Below are 15,511 nucleotides of genomic sequence, written 5' to 3'. Positions count from 1 at the left end.
GGGCGGCTGCGGCCGGGCAGGGGCCGGCGGCGGGGAGGGCGAAGACACCTGCCAAGGAGGTTGCCCATGCAGGGCTAGCTGTGCGCCCCAGAGTCGCGAGCTGGAGCCAGACCTGAGAGGGTCTCCGAGGCGCCTGGCTCCTCTGCAGGTGCAGCACACCTGGGCCGCTGAGCGCTGCGCCCGGCCATTGTGAGGTGTCCCTAGAACACCTGCGGGAGCCGCCACTCCGGGGCCCCTCCCCGGGCAGGCAGTGGGCGGGGCTTGGGGCCGCCGAGGTGGGCGGGGCCGCCACCCGGGGCGGGGCGGGGCGGAGGCGGTTGAGCCCCAGCCTGGCAACCGCCAGCGTGGGGGAGGGGCGCGGCCTGGGACTGCAGGGGCCAGGCCCGGAGCACTCAGCCCCGAGGGTGTGCGTGGCCACCCTTCCCCGGGGAAGCCGAGGAAGGCGAGCTCAGGACCCCCCAAGGCCCAGAGGCGCTGACTGGCCTGCTTCCCCGAGGGCCTGCCCTGCAGCCCTGCTGCCCTGCAGCCAAGCCACCCTGCTCCCCTGCAGCCCTGCAGCCCTGCTGCCCTGCTGCCCGGCATCCAAGCCAACCAGCTGCCCTGCGGCCCTGCAGCCCTGACGTCCTGAGAGGCCTGCAGCCCTGACGCCCTGGGATGCTTGCCGCATTGCCGCCCTTTGCCCTGAAGCCAGGCGGCCCTGTGAGGCCTGCAGCCCTGATGCCCTGCGATGCCTGCAGCCCTGACGCCCTGGGAGGCTTGAAGGTTTGCAGCCCTTTGCCCTGAAGCAGGGTGGCCCTAGAGGCCTGCAGCCCTGATGCCCTGGGAAGCTTGCAGCCCTGCAGCCCTGCCGCTCTTCAGCCCTTCCGCCCTGCTGCCCTGCCTCCCTGCAGCCCTGCTGCTCTGGTAGGCCTTCAGCCCTGCTGCCCTGCTGCCTGGCTGTTCAGCGACCCTGAGAGGCGTGCAGCCCTGCCGCGATGCTTCCCTACCGCCTTGCCACCCTGCTGCCCTGCAGCCCTTCCACCATGCTTCTCTGCAGTCCTACTGCCCTGCTGCCCTGCAGCGCTGCCACCCTGCGAGGCCTACAGCCCGGTCACCAGTGTCACCTACGCGGCCTTTAAGGTTTCTGAGCAGACACTGGACCCTGACCTGACTGGCGCTGCCTCCTCCGGCCCCCTCTCACTTGCAGGTAAGTTCTTTTCTTTATAGGAATTTGGCAAAACCACACCTAGAATGGACAGCGCTCGTTGGGTCATAGAGACAGTAGTGGCATAGCCTGGGTTCGAACCCAGCCTGACTCTCCCAGAGCTTTTCCTCAGGAGTGTGTGTTACCATTTTCTTAAAATTGATTTTTATTTTTTGTAGTTCTTAGGGTACTTAGCACGGAGCTATACTTAATACGAGCTCAAGCACTGCCCAATATTAGGTCTTCTTTTGTTCAATTGATAAATGGATCAGAGACCACACTGAGCTCTGGTCTTACAAGACAGAGGTCATAGACCAGCAGTCGTCAGCATAGCATCATGCCACATTTGTAATTCAGCCTTGCAGCTCCAATTTGGTCTTTGGTCTTCCTTGCAGGATCCAAATGTGTAAGATTCTATGTAAAAATTTCATGTAAATCTCTAAAGATTATATTGTAGATAAATTGTAATCTACCTGAAAGGGATGCACCAGTGGATTATTGCATATGGATTCGAGGCTGGTTTCTCTGGCCTCTAGGACTATGTCTAGTAAGGCATCTCATTCATGTCTAGAGAGCAAATACATCATTTATTGGAAGTTAATGGTGGAGCAATGTAATGAATGGATTAAAGTAAGATCCTTATCCGTCATTATGAGTAGGCCAGCCAGGTTCGCCCTTCACCTCACATTGTTGGCACCCACATGCAATTCGAGAAATTCTTATGCCCAAGAGAGGACACATACTCTTGGGCCTCTGGCAAGGGAAACATGTTTTATTGCCTAGGAGGTGGAAGCTTCAGCATGACGAGGAAGAGTTTGAAAATCCTCAAACACGGGGCTTTACCTAGTTTGAATCTTGTTTCTTTGGCTTACATCATTGAAGTGTTTTCTCTCTCACGGGGCAGATGTTGCGTTTTAGGAATATGACATACAGAAGTTTCAGAACCAAGAATCCTACCGACCAGTAAAAAACATATATGTACATTTTTAAATGTCATATATTTATCTTTTATACTTAGAATAGCATTGGACATAATTCATATGTACAAAGTTAGTTTTAGCATTCTGTTGAAGAGATTCCTTTTAGGCATGTTAGAGCAAATTCGGACTTCCATCCCCAACACATTTTGAGGTTGGTTTCAACCAGACTCACGTTCTGTTGGAAAAAAGGAGAAACGTTAGAAGCCCTTTCTAACCTCTCTAGGAGAGAAATGATTTACAGCTATGACATTTAGCCATAATTCTTTGATATCATTTGGGAAGAGTTCAATAAGGAACAGTTTCTTGATTTTGTTTGAACAAAAATAGCAAGCTTGTACAAATTTTGGGCAAAGATTTCTTATAGGAACTCTGAAAAAGGTGGTCATGTCAGACGTATGTGAAAACAATAAATTACAGTCATATTAGTTCCATCTCCCCTTTTTTTTTTTTCTCAAGGAGGGAAATTTAAACATATAAGAGTTAGTATTTCAGGACAATAAAGGAAATTTGGACAAGGATATCCCAGAAAAATCTACCTCCTCATTTTTCTTGCCAAATGAGACGGGAGGGACAGGGTGCTTTTTTGAAATAAAGACCATGCTCTTATTTGTCCTTGTAAATCAAAATAATAGTAGGTGACAAGTGGTTACTCTGAGATAATTTGGCTTGGCGGGAGCAAACATGTTGAGACAGAATTCGTCAAGGCAAAATATTGTTTTAAAAATGATTAATTTCATCATTAATTAAAATATTTTAATAATAACAGCAATTTATCGTTGCCAGGAAGATTACCTCTCGTCTGACAGTTTATAGAGCGCAATCTCTGATTACAGCAAATGAAGCCATAGGCGGGCAGCCTTGATGGGATCTGTGGTAGTGGCAGTGACCCATAGCTAACCACCTGTGTTTGACCACTCATCCCCTGTTCCCTTGTCTTCCTCACCAACAACCCATTGTAATTCATACAGAGTTAATATGGAGGGCAGACTGAATGATCCATGGAGCTCGTTATATGAACTTTTATTCCCTAAAATACCTTTTGTCCCCTTGTTTACAGCCCACCTCTTCTCTCTTCTCTTTATTATAACCAAGGCTCAGCAGAAGCAAACTGGCTTTGTGCAGCTCCTTCTTAGGTGGTCTTTTCTTGGTCATTTTATCACTCCTACATTTCACTTTTTCACTTTTTCACTTTTTCACTTTCATTTCACTATAAATGTATCAAAACCTTTCTGTAGTGGATGACTTCCCCAGTCTCTTGGCATTGATTGCTTTCATTTTGGAATTTCTATGCTTTGTTAAATATGGTGTCAAAAGGAACAGAAAGTAAATATGTTTTTCTGGTCTGCCATCTTGAACTGAAAATACCTGTTGAATTTAGCACTCAGTATTCCCATGGGGGTGGAGGGAACAACCTCAGAATTCACAGATGTAACATTCAAGACTTCAACTTTTCTTGAGAAATCACTAAGGATTTAGCATGTAGTAATTTCTCCCCCCCCCCTTTTTTAAAAGGTTTTATTTATTCATTATGAGAGACATAGAGAGGCAGAGACACAGGCAGAGGGAGGAGAAGCAGGCTCCATGCAAGGAGCCCAATGTGGGACTTGATCCTGGGAATCTGGGATCACGCCCTGAGCCAAAGCCAAACGCTCAACTGCTGAGCCACCCAGTTGTCCCAGGATGTAGTAATTTCTAATGGGAAAATAATACCTATTTTCATGATAACATGAGATGATGAACATGAAAATCCTTTGTAAAGTTTAAAGCTCTATAAAACTGTTTTTTATTATTTTTTGCTATTTCATTGTGCCTGAACCTGGTTTCTGACATTGCTTATGTGAGAAAATGCCTTCTCGTTTTACCGTTTCAAAAAATAGACCGTAGTTTTCAGTAGCTCAATGAAAATGACATTGTTCTTCAAGGTTAGGGGTAAAGACACAAATGTTCCTTGACACGTATCACTTCATAATATTTTCAGCAACTAAGTTACTCACGTATTCCTCCTTCCAGGTTTGTTGAGGACCTACCACCAGCCAGAGGCTTTATATTAGGTGTTGGAAATATTTTCCAGGTTTTAAGTATTTTAGGCTCTTTGGGCCATGTGCAGTTTCTGTAGCTTCTTCTCCTTCTCCAACAACTTCTCAAAATTGAAGAACCATTATTATCTCGTAGATCCTACAAGAACAGGCTGAGAACCCAGTTTGACCAGGGGACCGTTATTTGCTAACCCCTGCCCTACACCTTCACTGAGTAGAAGGCACATCTTATTTTTTTATTATTATTTATTTATTCATGAGAGACACAGAGAGAGAGGCAGAGACATAGGCAGAGGGAGCAGCAGGCTCCCAGCAGGTAGCCTGATGTGAGACTTGATCCCAGGACCCCGGGATCACAACCTGAGCCAAAGGCAGATGCTCAACATCTGAGCCACTGAGGTGTCCCAGAAGGTCATCTTTAGAAATTCACTTCTTTAAACCAGTCATCGGTTTTCCTGATCTTGTCTTTACTCCCCTTCAGTCTCTGATAACATGGCATCCCGAGAGCTTCTGTTAAAACATAGTTCAAACCGTATCACTTAAATGTCTTTAGTTGCTCACTCAAGGCAAAAACCAAAGTCCTCAAAATGCCCCTACAGCCCTAGGCCTCCCAACTTCCTTTCTGAGTTCATTTCCTTCTTCTCTACACTTTGCTCACTGTGGCCTCCGCACACTGAGATTCTTTCTGTTCCTTGACTATTCCAGGTACGTTCTTGCCTCTCTGCGGGTAACATTCAGTCCGCAGATATGTACATTGCTGACCTGCCCATCCTGGTGGGACAATTATAGTGTTTATCAAGTTTTTACATTAGTAGACTCAGTTTTTGTGATACAATATTATAGAAAGGATTAAATTATACTCCATTTTTTCATTGCATATGATTTCGTTTGGAAAATCTTTGAAATCTCTAAAACCTGGAGGCCAGGAATCAACATAGTAAATTATAAGAGAATCCGTAGCTCCTTGAACTTTTGGTAGTAACTCCTGAGAGCAAAGGAAAATAGTCACAGGAATTGTCAGTTGTTATTTGGAGCTTTAATTTCAGAAGTCCTAGATTCATACATTGGGAAGGGACCTCAGAAATGTGGATGGAGGGTCTGAGAAGACCTTTTGTTCCTGAACAGTGAGGATGACTCTTTAATGATTTATAGTTTTTCTGGAAGTTGCCTGAGGTAACTCTATTTCATTTGGCAAAACAGTGGCTGGTCTTTCCTCTAAATTAGAGGTCAAGATGTAATAATTCTTGCAAAATTTCTCCAATTATTTCAATTTATTCCAAAAACTCTTTGATCTTACCAACCTCTTTTACTTGAAATACCTCAAAATATTTGTAGTTCAGACTTGGTGTTGTAGCTCTCTGAAAGCTTGACCCAAGTACTATATCTTGCTGGGCTTTCAAAAGCTTCAGGGAACTCCAAAGTATTAAACCACTGAATGTCATGTGGTCCTGGGTATTTAGAGCTGCTCTATTACTTATCAGCCATGTGACTTTGAGCAAGTGGTGAAACTTCTCTAAAGCCTTAGCTTCCTCATCTGTAAAGTCAGGAAGTTAGCACCAATGTGTATAATACTATTATGAAAATTAGGTGAAGTAGGTGTGCAGTGACTGTGGTAAGCATTTAGTAATAGAAACAGCAACTTGTTCTCTGTTCCTTAGGATGGTCTTACAAGTATAATCAATCAAACTGACACCTTTGTGAGATGATAAGGTCCTTGGATAGCGAAAAACCAATTTCCAGCTGATTAATTCTTTTTTCCATAATTCTGCTTTGGGATTAAGAGAGAAGAGATTTGGAAAGAATCTCCAGGAATCTCCACAGTCCTCTAGAACGTGTCTGCCTTTGGTCGGGTGTGCCGTGTATTGGGAGGATGTGGATTAAGAATCCTGCAATCCTGGTGTAACTCTGATACTGGTGAGTTATCTCCAGCTAGCATTAATTATTCTATTTTAAATGTATAGCTTTGCTTTGCTTTCCTTTCTTTTTCTTTTTCTTTTTCTTCTCTTTCTCCTCTCTTTTTGATAGTCTACCTTTTTCTTTTGTTTTGGGGTTTTTTCTTTGTTTGTTTGTTTTTCTCTAGAGCTTAGTAAATAAAGTATGGATTTACATATCTGAATGGATTCATTCAAATTCTTACCCTGCCCTTGGCCAGCAGTTATTCAACCTTTCTGTAGATCAGTATACTCATTTGAAATATAGAATGTTAAAACATCTAATAAAACACGTGAAGTACTAGCATATTATAATAACAATAGTTATTGCCTTTATCCACAAATATTGCAATGCTCAAAATATGAATGTTCCAAAATCATTCAGTGACCTCAAGGCAATCTTGTGATATTTTCTCTGTGCTCCTCAGTATTCTTCTTTAAATTCTTTTCTTCTTTATCTCCTTTATGTCTCTCTCTATATATCTCTCTCTCCCTATCTTTCATCATACCTTCTTCTTTCTCCATATTCCCCCAATCATCTGCTTTGAAGATCTCCTCTATGAAGACTTTCCTGATTCTATAGGCAAGATTTAATCTGAGTGCCCTCTCTTTATTCTCCCCTACTATTCAGTGGATACCTTTATCTTGAGACTTATTTTAATGAAAATTTCTATTTATACATGTCTTTGAAACACAAACTGCAAACTATTTGATAGTAACTATCATGGCCATTGTGGGCACATCTTAAATGTGTGTCATATTAATTTTTGCGTGTCATCTGCCCTCTCCTCACATCTTTCCTCTTCCTTTCCTCCCTTACCTTGTCTTGTTGTTTTTCTACTTTCCTTTTGGGTTTTCTATCCCTGCATACTCTTTCCCATTGCATCTGTCATTCTTGTTTTATTTTCTTTCTGACTCCACTATGATGGCCAAACAAAATCATCTTCAGTACTCCTGTGGTCTCCACTTTCCTTGCCCTCTGCACTGCTATCCACAAGTTCTTAGAAAATATTCTTGGATGTCTTCTTCACTTCCTATCATATGCATTTACTTCATGATCATTTCAGAACATTTGAAAGGTAGTTGGGAATTTATTTTTAAAAGATAACTTTAATTAGTTTTCTTTTACTGCAGACATAAGACTTTTTTTCCTGTTTGACTATGCTTAAATCTAGGAGTACTCTAACTCACTGATCCTCCTTACCCTCATATCCAGGCAAAAGAACCTGCAAAATCTTAGTCCTTTTTAATACTTGAATTTGTCAAAACGTAAGAGAAATAATTCTGCCCAAGCTTACCAGAGAATAGAGATGCCACAGGTAGAGATTTAGTCCAACTTTATACTGGACTCCAAATTGAATTGGGTGCTAAGTAACCATTAACTCACTTGAATATGCCAGGAGAGGGAGACCTTGGAACAAATTGACAGGTTAATCCTAGAGAAGCAGCTTCATCATTTCCCCATGTAGCTGATAAACCTCATTCAATTAACTTAAATAACATGAATGACGGATTTCCCTCTGTATATAAATTGAGAGTTTTCTAAAGGGGTTTTTCCCCTTGAAATAACTCCTGACTACTATCTCTCTTAGTCACTGCAACAGGAAAGGATGAATAAGCAACATATTTTCTCAGTAGCAGTGGAGCTATTTTCCTGGTATTCTACAAAATCTCAGAATTCTTAATCGAAAAGATAGATCTGCCAGTATCTGATTTTCTTATCTTTTGTCAATGTAAACTATCCAATCTGTGAAGGTCTCAGTTTCCTCACCTGGGATATGATGTGGATAAACTGGCTAATATTCAAGACCGTTCCAATTTTAATATTCCCTGGATATGAGAGCTAAGCCAAACACAATGACTTGTTTAATAATTAAACTGGTCCTGTCAGAGATCAAACATTCATATCCATATATATTGCGGTGCATTGACTTTTTACAGTACCCAAAGTAACACAATACCTTCACACAGAATTAAGGCCTCTGTGGTATGGTTTTAGGATTTTCTGTTTTCTTAGACAGGGAATGTAGATCCATGGGTTTCTTTCTCTGCCTTTTGAGTAATACAGGCCTTTCCTTATCTCTTGAATCTTAAAAGATGGGTAGGATTTTGCCAAGTGGAGGTTAGGTGGGGCATTCCATGTGTAAGGGCAATGTGAGCAAAGGCAGAGGGAAGAATGGATTTGGAGATTTTACATGAGAGAAGCATTTCACCATCTCTCTCCTGCAGAACATTGGTTTTAAATGATATTAACACATTTCTGAGGCAAAAACATTTGGGAAAAGCTGTATACCAAATATCCCTTTATAAGATTCAACTTACACGTTGTTGCAGTATAGACTCAGAAGTTTTGAATGAAAGAATTGATTTAACTTTGTTTAATTCAGTTTTACTCAAATTTGCTTTACAACTGAACCTGTTTCTCAGAGCAAAGCCCCAATCAACTAAGAGAACTGTGTTTTGTGGAAGGCCAATTTGAGAAATGCTGAGACAGAACATAGGGTATTTCTGTGCTGGGATGGCCATGTAATTTCTCCTCTCATAATGCTTCACCATTTAATCCCCTAACATTTATCACTTTGCAAGAATAAAAGCCTTGGGCTTTTATTTGACTCATTGTGCCCCTAAAGAAGCTCAGGAATTCTGGTGGCTTCATCTCTCATGTGGTTACTGAGAGCTCTGAAGCATGTTTCTGGGCACTGACTACTCATTTCCTTTTGATTCCTTTCCTCTTGATTCCTTTCCTCTGACTTCAAACTTCTCATGAATGTGAGCTAATTGTTTTCTTAACCTGTAATGTCAAAACCAGCTACCTCTCAGGTGCACAGTCTTATGGTTATAAGATGCAGTATTAAGTAAGGTGACATGTGTACAAACATAGCTCAGGGACTGACACATAGCACATGCTCGATAAAACTCTATTTCCTTTCTTTGTTCAAAAGTGTCCAAACACTGCCAAACTTCTTAGAGTCATCTAATTTATCTAGCTCATCCAACCATCCAAAGTTTATCTTTTTTCTTACCCATATTTCCCCTTATTTCCAATAGTGACATTCTATTCCATGGCGAGCACATTCTAAATTATTACTAGATTCATATCTTGGCTATTCCTTGACTCTAGTTTTCCTCATTCAACTGACAGCCTCATTATCCTAATGGATTTTTTAAAGGTATAAATAGAAACAATAAGCACTGACTGCACTGATCATAAGTGAATTTTTACATCTTTATACACCCAAGTATTTGACACCAGATCAGGTATTTCTAGCACCCTAAAAATGCCCTGTCACCTCTTCCCACTCTATATTCCTCAGAAGCCACCCCTATACTGACCTCTATCACCACACACCATCTAATGGAAATACACAGCATGCATTCTCTTGTGTCTGCTATCACGGCACATATCAAGTATATCAGTGGTTTGTTTCTTTTATAGTGTATCCCTAATTACTTAAAACCGAACATACAGTATCAAGGCACCACTGATTTCCAAGTATTATTACACTGATCTACACCTTCGGAGACATTTCACAGTCTCTGTCTTTCTACTTACTTCCTCCTCTGTCTAATCCTCTTTCACATAACCAACTTCTCCCAGTCTTGCTGCCACTATTCCCCAATCCACACCACTGCCCTGATTAGCCAGGTTCACTCCTTGGTTTCATAACCATCTGTTCTCGTTCCTGACACTACTTTTCCCTGCCTTCAAGGCTCTTTGTTCTCCTTCCTACATATCTGTTGAAGACTCATCTCAGACCCTACTTCTTCTCTATGTCAGTGCTTTTTTGGAATTCTTCTCTAATAACCTCCCATAGCAAATGTAATCTGTGCCCCTGATCTGGTAATTAATTACCCACTATTCCTATCGATTAGTGTTTGCTTTCCATACGTGTTACTATTGTTCACAAAAGCGGATTTTAATGACCTGAACCAAAAACAATGTCATTTTCTTTTTCAGTGCAAGGATCTGTGATACTAAATTAAATTAAGCTGCTTTTCCCTCACTTGTCATTTGCCCTCAGCGCTTGTCAAACATAAAGCACAAATAAAACTTATTGGTAAGTAGATTTTCCAGTCCTTGGTTCTGGTTTCTAGGTTGAAGCTGTACTTCTGCAGTGCTAATGGCTACTCTTGTTATTGTCACACAACTCGGGAATTAGCTAAATCATTACAAATTGAGAAACAGAGAAGATATTATAGGAAAACCAGGTGGATATCCCAAGCTTAGACCCAGAGGAGAGGTGTTCTGTGAGTCAATGGGACTCATACTTAAAGATTTGCTCTTCCAATTTTCCATTGTTACTAAGATAGGAATATGCAAATATATTATTAATATTTAACAGTATTGGAAAGAGAGGCAGGGAGGGAGAATGTGCTTTGAAGGTTTTGTGGAACTTATGAACAATTATGATTGGATGGAGAAAGAGAGGAAACAAGAGCAACAGCCCACAAATGAGCTCAGAGAAAGAGAGAAGAGCTCATCTGGTGGAAGAGCAAGTAGAGAGGGTTGCTCTACAGAATTTCAGAAAACCTCCACAACCTGAGCAGTGTTGGCAGAAGGCAAATTAAAGGGTCTTGGGAAATGCTGCAAAATCCTCCCACAGAGAAAGTTGTTACAGTATTCATCGTCTAGCTCCTCCTGACATGCAGACATTTATTAGGGTGAAGTCAAGTTTTTGTTGTGTGGATTTCTTATTTGGGCAATTGGGTCAACTCAAAAAAGGCCAACTTAGACTACCAGAGTAAACAAGAAGAAAAATAAAAAGAACAACTCACTCATCAGTTATTTTTCCCCAATATATGTAGCCTCCCTGATAACACATTAGCTACTTCCTACTGATAACACAGAAACTAGATAAAACAGTCAAGTAAACAAGTCCCTATAGAAATTGAATTAATACAGAAAGTTTTAAAAAAGGCCAAAAACACTTTAAACATAAAACTTTAAATTTCATTCCCAGGAAAAATTGAGGTGATAGTTCAATAATGAAATAAGATCAGGTAAGAGCTGAGAGAGTTTAGCTAAGCTGGATCAAGTAAGAGAACATCTGTTTGCAGGCATCAGAATATTAGAGAAAAGCAAAAGACATATGGGCCAAATTCAGGAGAGAAGGGAAACACAGGCACAAGCTTGATATTTGTGACAGCTTTTCTCCTGGGCATTCACGGATTCAAAACTACAGCCTAGGGGCTGAGAAGCCAAGTAGTTGAAAAGACAGCAAGCACTGAAGCCCAATGGCAAGAGCTGAAGCAAAAAGCAATGGCTAAGACACTGACAAGCAGGGATAACAATGAGGTTCAAATCCCAACAAGGAAAAGGGTACTGGGGAACAGGGGGGAATCAGACTTTTAAGTGGTAATCCCAGGGGCCACAGCCTAAATAGATCTCCTAAATAGATCAGCCTTCACAAAGATAGAAGCCAGCTTTGAATGAGCTCAAACTAAGAATGGACTAAGGTTATCAGTCTCTGTAAAAGCTCTGCCATAAGCAAAAAATAAAATAAAATAAAATAAAATAAAGTAAAAGTTAATCTACTCAAGGAAAACAGAACAACTGGAATGTAAGTATCTCTATAGTTTTCTAAAATTAAGCCCAGTATTCAATAATATAAAATATTATTGTATATTTATATGGTATATAATATATATATACACACACATATATTCCTTGACATTCCAGGAAAAAAACAAAATGATCAAAAACTAAGGAAAAATAGAAACCTCACACAGCATGGTGAGATCTTGGACATTCTGGATATATATGATTTTTTTAAAGTTTTTATTTAAATGCCAGTTAGTTAACATACAGTGTCATATTAGTTTCAGGTGTAGAATTTAATGATTTGTGACTTACATACAATATCCGGTGCTCATCACAGCAAGTGCACTCCTCAATCCCCATCCTCTATTCAACTCATCCCCCACCTACCTCCCCTCCAGTAACCCTCAGTTTGTTCACTGTAGTTAAAGAGTCTTTCTTGATTTCCCTTTTTCCCACCCTAAGTTTATTTGTTTTTCTTCTTAAATTCTACATATGAGTGAAAACATGGTATTTCTCTCTCTGACTGACATATCTCACTTGGCATAACACTCTAGCTCCGTCTACATTGTCGCAAATGGCAAGATTTCATTCTTTTGGATGGCTGAGTAATATTCCATTTTATATATATATATACCACATCTTCTTCACCCATTCATCAGTTGGTGGACATTTGGGCTCTTTTCATAATTTGGCTATTGATAATGCTGCTATAAAATATAATCTTCTCTCTGTTGTTCAGCTTGTGCCTTTGACTTTGGATTGTTTATTTGAGATTTTTCTTGCTTCTTTTTTTTTTTTCTTGCTTCTTGAGGTAGGCCTGTATTGCTATATACTTTCCTCTTTTTACTGCTTTTGCTATATCCCAAAGATTCAGACTATCATGTTTTCATTTTCATTGTTTCCATGTATTTTTAAATTTCTTCTTTGATTTTCAAGTTGACCCATTCCTTGTTTAGTAACATGTTGTTTAACCTCTATGTATTTGTGGTACTTCCAGATTTTTTCATATGGTTGACTTTGAGTTTCATAGCATTGTGGTCAGAAAATAAGCATGGTGCAATCTCAGTCTTTGTGACCTAGTATGTGGTCTATTCTGGAGAATGACTCATGTGCACCTGAAAAGAACATGTATTCTGCTGCTTTAGGATGGAATGTTCTGAATATATCTGTTAAGCCCATCTAGTCCAGTCTGTCATTCAAAGTCATTGTTTCCTTGTTGATTTTCTGCTCAGATGATCTGGCCATTGATATAAGTGGGGTGTAAAAGTCCCCTACTGTTATTGTACTATTATCAATGAATTCCTTTATGTTGTCATCGTTTTATATATTCGGATACTTCCATGTTGGGGGCATAAATATTTACAATTGTTGGATATTCTTGTTAGATAGTCCCCTTTATTATGAGATAGTGCCTTTCTTCATTTCTTGTTACAGTCTTAGGTTTAAAATCTAGTTTGTCTAAGTATTGCTACTCTGGCTTTCTTTTGATGTCCATTTGCATGATAAATGTTTCTCCATCCTCTCACTTTCAGTCTTCAAGTGTCTTTGGGTCTAACATGAGTCCATTGTAGACAGCATAGAGATGGGTCTTGGTTTTCATCTCTTCTGACACCCTATGTCTTTTGATTGGAGCATTCTGTCCATTTACATTCAGAGTTATCGATAGATACGTATTCAGTGCCATTTTATTACTTGTTTGGTCATTGTTTCTGCGGATTTTCTCTGTTCTTTTTCCGTCTTTATCACTTTTGTTTTTTCCCCTCCACTCAAAGAGTACCCTTTACTATGTCTTGCTAGGCTAGTTCAGTGGTCACAAATTCCTTTAGTTTCTGTTTGTTCTGAATTCTGAATCATAGCCTTGCTGGATACAATATTCTTGGCTGCATATTTTTCCCATTCAACCTGTTGAATATATATATCATGCCACTCCTTTCTGGCTTGCCAAGTTTCTGTTGAGAGATCTACACCTAGCCATATAGGTCTTTCCCATAAGTCAGGGACTTCTTTTGTCTTGCTGCTTTAAGAATTTTACTTTATTGCTATATTTTGCAAATTCAATTATAATACATCTTGGCATTGGCCTCCTTTTGTTGATTTTGATGGGAGTTCTCTGTGTCTCCTGGGTCTGGATGCCTGTTGGTGCCTGTTTCTTTCCCCAGGTTAGAGAAGTTTTCATCTATAATCTCCTCAAATTTTCTGCCCCCTTTTTCCTCTCTTCATCTGAGACTCCTGTGATATGAATGTTATTATGTCTGATGGAGTCACTGAGTTCTTTAAGTCTATTTTCATGGTCCATAATCTTCTCTCTGTTGTTCAGCTTCAGTATTTTCCATTATTTTATCTTCTATATCTCTTATTTGTTCCTCTGCTTCTTCCATCCTTGTGGGCATTACAAATCCAGTCAATTTCAAATATCAGTTATTGCATTTTTCATTTCTGATTGTTTTTTAGCTCTTTTATCTCTATGGTAAGGGCCTCCCTAAAGTCTTCCTTTCTTTTCTCAAGCCCAGTGAGTATCCTTATGGTTGTTGCTTTAAATTCTCCATCAAGCATATTACTTATATCTACTTTTATTAGCTCTCTGTCAGTGACCTTAACTTGTTTCTTTCTCTTGGGATTAATTCCTTTGTCTTGGCATTTTGTCTAAGTCTCTATCTTCTTCTGTGCATTAGAAAAGCCTCTCGTGTTTCCTGTTCCTGAGAGTAATGCCTTTATGAAGAAGTCATACAGTGTCCAGGGATTGGTGCTTCAGGAAGTATCTCTGGTGTGTGCTGCATTCACTCTACTGCTGTTTTGGCTGCTGTAGGCTTCAGGCCAGTCATCTTTAGAGGTTCTCCTTGCCTGTAGTGGACAGTGTTTGGTCTTGGCCAGAGTGTGGCAAGTTTTAACGAGATGTGCTCTGATCTGCTTGTTAAATGAGACTTGATGTTACTTCCACTAGAACTGAAGCCTTATAGAACTTGCTGGTCTGGACTTGTGGTATGTGTGGGGGCTTCTGTTGGTTTTGGGGGGAAGGGTCCCACTGTGCTGGTCCTTAAGCACACTTGCCCAAGAAAAGCAGTATCAGCAAGATGCAGGAGGGCAGGACTTGGTGTAAACAGGTTAGGCACCCAGTGTTAGTGCTGTGCTGTTTACTGAAGCTGGTTTATGCTGAGGGCCAGGTGTTGGGAAGAGGTGGGAGAATGTGCCTAGAGGTTCCTTTGTCCCTGGAAAAGCACCTCTGCAAATGCTACCCCTCACAGACACAGTCCAAGAATAGTGAATGGTGTCTCTCTTGTGAACCTTAGGCATGCCTCAGATCACATCATCTGCCCCAGTGTTGTTTGTCTGCCTTCTCTCCAGGAGTAGGGCACTGCCCTGGGGGCTCTATCCCAGCTAAGCACACTGACCTTTAAAACTACAGTCTTTGGGGGCAGCCTTGGGTGGCTCAGTGGTTTAGCTCCACCTTTGGCTCAAGGTGTGATCCTGGATCCTGGGATCGAGTCCCACATCAGGCTCCATGCATGGAGCCTGCTTCTCCCTCTGCCTGTGTCTCTGTCTCTCTGTCTCTGTCTCTCTCTGTCTCTCTCTCCCTGTGTCTCTCGTAAGTACATAAAATCTTTAAAAAATAAAATAGAATAAAACTAAAGTCTTTGAGAGCTGCTAGTTGTGAAAACTCATGAAAATCAGCCCCTCTTACTACCTACCTAGCCAATAGTTTCAAGGAAGTGATCTCCATGTGCTTTCCCTGTGTTCTTCTCTGTCTTACCTTTTTCTATGAGTAGAGCTCCATCCTGTCTCTGCAGTACTCACAATCCATTTTTCCCCCAAACCACATCTCCACACTTCCTATCTCCTTC

General features: G+C 41.0%; 1 long non-coding RNA gene across 8 annotated transcripts in view; it reads left to right on the top strand.

The window, feature by feature from the left end:
* The first annotated feature begins 341 nt into the window (after nt 1–341).
* LOC140639040 (uncharacterized) overlaps nt 342–15,511 on the top strand; it is a 187,616-nt gene continuing 172,446 nt past the window's right edge. For 5 of the 8 annotated variants that reach the window (XR_012035917.1, XR_012035921.1, XR_012035920.1 and 2 more), the window contains exons 1-3: nt 342–1,186; nt 5,981–6,113; nt 10,089–10,188. This is a non-coding gene — a long non-coding RNA (uncharacterized lncRNA). The remainder of the gene's footprint in view (nt 1,187–5,980; nt 6,114–10,088; nt 10,189–15,511) is intronic. The other 3 variants (XR_012035923.1, XR_012035922.1, XR_012035915.1) reach the window with 3 other exon arrangements.

The sequence above is a fragment of the Canis lupus genome, chromosome 1, assembly GCF_048164855.1.
Source record: "Canis lupus baileyi chromosome 1, mCanLup2.hap1, whole genome shotgun sequence".
In the NCBI taxonomy this organism is placed as follows: Eukaryota; Metazoa; Chordata; class Mammalia; order Carnivora; family Canidae; genus Canis; species Canis lupus.
Note: the sequence above shows the minus strand (reverse complement) of the source record. Positions and strands in the feature narration are given on the sequence as shown.